General features: G+C 39.3%; 1 non-coding gene across 1 annotated transcript; it reads right to left on the reverse strand.

The window, feature by feature from the left end:
* Positions 1–2,733: 2,733 nt before the first annotated feature.
* On the reverse strand, positions 2,734–2,840 carry LOC112328535 (small nucleolar RNA R71). Its single transcript, XR_002983550.1, has one exon. It is a non-coding gene; the product is annotated as a small nucleolar RNA R71 (small nucleolar RNA).
* Between the last annotated feature and the right edge of the window lie 3,535 nt (positions 2,841–6,375).

A 6,375-nucleotide genomic window follows, 5' to 3' on the forward strand; every position in this document is an offset into this window, starting at 1 on the left:
GTTACGGCCGGTCCGCCGATTGGCTCGGGGCGTGGACCGATGCGGATCGCGGTGGCGGCCCAAGCCCGGGCCTTTGAAACGCCCGCGGAGACGTCGTCAAGGAGTGCCCCGGCACATGCGCGCTCCGGGCATCGGCCTATGGGATCCCTATTCGTCTCGTCTTGAAACACGGACCAAGGAGTCTGACATGTGTGCGAGTCAACAGGCGAGTAAACCCGTAAGGCGCAAGGAAGCTGATGTAACCATATTATTCGATAGTTTCACCCACATCTACCTAATGTTTTGTCCATGTTTTATATATAAAATGCCTTGATATTCTTTGTTTTATGTTTTGAAGGCACTTTTGGATGAAAGATGCAAAAGGGAGTAAATTGGAGGTAATTGGCAGATTTGACGTTCAGTCAATGTTTTGTGCAGAGCGTGAGTTCTAGAGATCGAAATGAAGTGATTCCAGTGGCACTAAAAAGCTAACATCCATACCTTTCTGGAAATGTAATGCAAGAAAAAAAAAAGAGAAAGATCATGGAAATCACATCCTGCAAAGTCAAATCTCGCATTCTGCCAGTGTTGACCTTTGGCCATTCAAAATTTAATATCTGGAGCTACAGAAGTCCAATTAATGCAAACTCAATTTTCGTGGATTCCTGACTTAAATACCGATCAACGCTCCCAATTTCAGTCAAAACCGATGTCATATGAGGGAGATATGAGTTTTCAAAGATGAAAACTGAATTCTGCCAGCAAACAGGTTTCGTGAAGAAACAAGTCCAAATTACATTCCGAAGCATCTAAACCGACATCCAAGTTTTTATATCAGCAATTTAGCTCCTCTAAGTCAGAGCTTGAAGATTTCATGCAAGGCTATTTCTCCTTTTAGGAAAAATAGTTATTGAAGTACTTAAATGTAAACTGTCAACTCAAGGAAGGACTATTTTGTAAAATAGAGACTAGGGTTTCTTAGCATATAAAAAGAAAGAGCAGAAGGAGGCAGCAGCCAGCAGAAAAGAGGGAGAGCAGAAGGAGGCAGCAGCCAGCAGAGAATAAACACAAATTCTCTCCTCTACAAACCCAAAAATCATGCTCTCTTCAATCTTTAGAAGTAGTTGTTCAATAGTTATGCAAGGCTAAGCTCTTTTCTTGGTTGCAAGGATGCAAAAACCTTCGGATTTCAAGAACCGTAGATTTATTCTTCCTTTTATTTTCAGTTTATGTTATGAATGAATATGATTGTTTTTCTATGCATATTTCCTATGATTGTTATTGATGATTGCTAGAGCGGACTCTAAGTTATTGTTGTGAACAATCTATTGCTAAGTTTAATATCAAAACCGGAGTTGTGATATATGGACTTGTGAAGCAACTAAGTTTGATAATTGTGGCGGAACTACGTTATTGAACTTAGGGAGAACATTTGAACAAAGTGACACAAGCTGCGGACAGCTTGTATGTTAATCTTGATGAAATTATCTAGTTCTTAAAGCTGCCATTAAATTGAATCATTAGTGCGGACACTTTGATTGTTTGTTGGTTAGGATTAGTTATACGGCGGATCCGTTAATTAATCAACGTTAAGAAAAGATAAAATTTCAGAACATAAACTGCAATTTTCGTTTCAAGGATCGATTCTAATTTCCGTTGGTGGATGTGTGCTTGCGACCAAGGTTTGTTTTCTTGATAGGTTTCGGTTTTAATTGATTTTGTTTGCTAGTTTAATTGCTGCCATAGTTTAGATAATCACAAACCAAATCCCCCCAATTACATAACGTACAACATAAAAATCTGACTTGAAACTTCCTCGTAGGATCGACCCCTTGCTTGCTCTATACTATCTTGTGTGTTGTGTTTGAAGCTAGGGTAATTAATTTGTGCGACCGCGACATCGCAACAAATTTTGGCGTCGCTATCGGGGAAGTAATTTTAGTTGATTCTTGTGCTTGTACTGTTATTTTTATTTGCTGTGATTCAAAAAAAAAAAAAGAGAAACAGAATTTTTGCTTGCGACGGTACTGTTCACTTGCGGCAGCGGTACTGTTCAAAACAGAGTTTTTTATGGAATTAGGTATCGACCTTTTGTTTCCTGAAGGGAAACGACGTTCTGAACAGGACTAGTCATAAATCACTAGCCCCACCCTATTGAGGCCAAATTCCGCTGTTTTCTAGTGTTTTTAGGCAGTTTTAGTTTTCTACCGTAGGATTTTCGTACAATTTGCATTGTTTTCGATCTCTTGTGTGGTTACTTTCTTTTGAGTTTTCTTAGCAATTTATGCATGTGACCCGTTCTACTAATCAAATTCAAGTGCAGGTTGATCTTGAAATAGAAAGCACTTTACGCAGGTTAAGAAAGGAAGCTCGCCTCAACACCATGGCGGTTGCACGACAACAAACACTTAAGGAGCTTGCTGCTCCTAATGTGGAAAATCAACCATTGTGCATAAACATTGACAATAATGTAAACTTTGAGCTCAAATCTGGTTTTATACATTTGTTACCAACATTTAATGGTCTTGCAGGAGAAGATCCTCATACTCATCTCAAGGAGTTCCATATGGTTTGTGTTGGCATGAAACCGAATGGAGTTGATGAAGAACAAGTTAAGTTGAAAGCTTTCCCTTTCTCTTTGAAGGGGGCAAGCAAAGACATGGCTTTTCTCTATTCTCCCAGGATCTATTAGGAACTTGGAATGCTATGAAGAAGATTTTCCTTGAGAAGTATTTCCTAGCATCTCGAGTTGCCAACATAAGGAAAGAAATATGTGGGATTCGGCAATCTCATGGAGAGACACTCTCTGAATATTGGGAAAGATTTGAGCAACTCTGCATTCAATGTCCTCATCATCAAATACCCGATCAGCTGCTCATTCAATATTTCTATAAAGGATTGATGCCTACTGACCGTAGTATCATTGATGCTGCAAGTGGAGGCGCATTGGTGGATAAGACACCTGAGGCTGCACGCCAATTGATCTCAAACATGGCAGCCAACTCAAAACAATTTGGCACTCGTGGAGACTTCTCCAACAAACGAGTAAATGAGGTAAGTATTTATAACCTTGAAAATAAAGTTAATGATCTTACTTTTCTTGTGCGTTCTTTGGCTTGTGGAAATGTGCAGCAGGTGAAAGTATGTAGCATATGCTCCTTACAAGGACATGCTTCGGATATGTGCCCAACAATGCAAGAAGACTACATTGAACAAGCTCATGCAATTGATGGAGCATTCAACGGACAGCCCCAGCGTAAATATGATCCCTTTTCCAACACGTACAATCCCGGATGGAGAGATCATCCCAACTTACGCTACAGCAACCCATCCCAACAAGGCAATCAAGGCCGACAGTTCCATCCCCATGGATTTCAGCCCCAACAAAATTATCAAGCAAGACAACCCCCTCCATTCACAAACTCCAATGTTATGGGGTCATCATCCAATGATGATCTTCGTGAGATGATGAAAACTTTGGCTTCTAATACTGTTACCTTGCAACAAAATGTCATGTCTTTTCAACAAGGAAACAAGGTCAAGTATTCACAACTTGGAAAAGCAAATGGGGCAAGTAGCTTCAAGTGTAGGGAAATTGGAAGCACAAATGAATGGAAAGTTGCCCTCCCAAGCATTAAATCCAAAAGATAATGTTAGTGCAATCATGCTACGAAGTGGGAAAGAACTTGAAGAGAAAAGGTTGAAACAAATTAAGATGGAGGAAGAAGAAGAGATAGAAACTGAATTGAGTACAAAGAAGGAACATCCTCCTCCTCCACAACCTGAAATAAAGACCAACACTCCAAAGATAACTCCTCACTTAATTAATTCCAGTTTTAAAACAATTCCACCCTTTCATGTGAGTTCTTCTAGGTCAAAGAAAGAAGACAAAGAAAAAGAGATTTTAGAGGTTTTTAAGAAAGTGAAACTCAACATTCCTTTGCTTGATGCTATCAAGCAAATTCCCAAGTATGCAAAATTCTTGAAGGAGTTGTGTACTACCAAGAGAGCTTTCAAACTGAAAGGTCATGAAACGGTAAGTATGGGTGAAGTTGTATTTGCCGTTGTTCAAAAGAATCTGCCTTTGAAACAAAAAGACCCAGGTGCGTTTACTATCCCATGTGTTATTGGTAATGCTAGTTTTAAAAGAGCTTTATACGATTTAAGTGCATCCATTAGTGTTATGCCCAAACATGTTTATGATTCTCTTAGTCTTGAGCCTTTGAATAAAACTAGCATTGTAATACAACTTGCGGATCGTAGTTTTGTTTACCCACTTGGTGTGATAGAAGATGTCCTAGTCAAGATTGATAGTTTGGTTATTCCATGTGATTTTTATATTCTTGATATGGAGCATGATTCTTGTGATTCATCAACCAGCACTCCTATATTGTTTGGGAGACCATTCTTGAAAACTGCCAACGCAAAGATTGATTGTGGTAAGGATACCTTGTCTATGGAGGTAGGAGATGAAAAAATTGAATTCAATTTTCATGATGCAATGAAATATCCTTATAGCAATGTTTATTCTATCACATGCTATGACCAAATTAATAAGTGTGTGCAGCAAGTTTGTGATTTTGATTGTGAAGACGGATTAAGCATAGCTTTGAGCTATGGCTATGATTTCACCAAGATAGAAGAGATGGAGAGGCACGTGTGTGTTCCCCAAAACGTGCACGAATCAGTATTGGCCTTACAAGCTTTGCAAACCGTTCCCCATGGTAATGTCTTTGTTGATTTAGTACTCTCACATAAAAAGCTTTTGTCATCTATTTTACAGGCCCCCGAGTTAGAATTAAAACCTTTGCCCGATAATTTGAAATATGTATTCATTGGCGACAACAATACACTTCCCGTTATCATAGCAAAAGGTTTGACAAGTATGCAAGAGGAAAAACTTGTGAAGTTGTTGTGTGATCACAAGACAGCCATTGGATGGACTTTAGCCGACATCAAGGGCATTAGTCCCTCAATGTGTATGCATCACATACTATTGGAGGACAACGCAAAACCAACAAGGGAAATGCAAAGGAGGTTGAACCCGCCTATGATGGAGGTAGTGAAAGCTGAAATTTTGAAACTGTTAGATGCAGGAGTCATTTACCCCATCACTGACAGTAAATGGGTCGCGCCAATCCATGTGGTGCCCAAAAAGACCGGAATCACGTTGGTGAAAAACAAAAATGATGAGCTCATTCCTACTCGCATCTCGAGTGGATGGAGAATGTGTGTTGATTACAGAAAGCTCAATCTTTCTACACGTAAAGATCATTTCCCATTACCATTCATGGATCAAATGCTTGAACGCCTAGCAGGTAAGTCTTTTTATTGCTTTCTTGATGGATATAGTGGATACAATCAGATTGTTATTAATCCTGAGGATCAAGAAAAGACTACATTTACATGTCCATTTGGTACATATGCATATAGGAGAATGCCTTTTGGTCTCTGTAATGCTCCTGCAACTTTTCAAAGATGCATGATGAGTATTTTTTCTGACTATGTTGAAAGAATAATCGAGGTTTTTATGGATGATTTCACGGTGTATGGTGATTCTTTTGATAAATGTCTAGAAAATTTATCTTTAATCTTGAAAAGGTGCATTGAAACTAACCTTGTCTTGAACTATGAAAAGTGTTATTTTATGGTAGAACAAGAATAGTTCTTGGGCATGTTGTGTCTTCACGTGGATTAGAGGTTGATAAAGCTAAGATAGATGTTATTTCATCATTGCCTTACCCCTCATGCGTGAGGGAAGTTCGTTCTTTTCTAGGCCATGCAGGTTTCTATCGACGCTTTATCAAAGATTTCTCGAAGATTACAGCACCCTTGTGCAAACTATTAGCCAAAGAAGTGAATTTTGTATTTGATCAAGCATGTAAAGATGCCCATGATGAGCTTAAGAGACGTGTCACATCTGCCCCTATCATCCAACCACCAAATTGGGATGAACCTTTTGAGATAATGTGTGATGCGAGTGACTATGCGGTAGGAGCTGTGCTTGGGCAAAGAATTGGGAAGAATTTGCATGTTATCGCCTATGCTTCTCGCATGTTGGATGGAGCACAATGCAATTACCATACAACTGAAAAGGAACTTTTTGCAGTGGTGTTTGCTCTTGAAAAATTCAGGTCATATCTACTTGGTACAAAAGTCATTGTTTTTACTGACCATGCAGCTCTTAGGTATCTTTTGAAGAAAAAGGAGTCAAAACCAAGACTGATTAGGTGGATCTTGCTTTTACAAGAATTTGATCTTGAGATCAAAGACAAAAAAGGTGCTGAAAACCATGTGGCTGATCACTTGAGCCGACTGAGGACCGAGGATATACAGATCGAAACAATAAGAGAGACATTCCCCGATGAGCAGTTGTATATGTTGCATTCCTCTACA

Source organism: Populus trichocarpa, chromosome 8, assembly GCF_000002775.5.
Source record: "Populus trichocarpa isolate Nisqually-1 chromosome 8, P.trichocarpa_v4.1, whole genome shotgun sequence".
NCBI lineage: Eukaryota > Viridiplantae > Streptophyta > Magnoliopsida > Malpighiales > Salicaceae > Populus > Populus trichocarpa.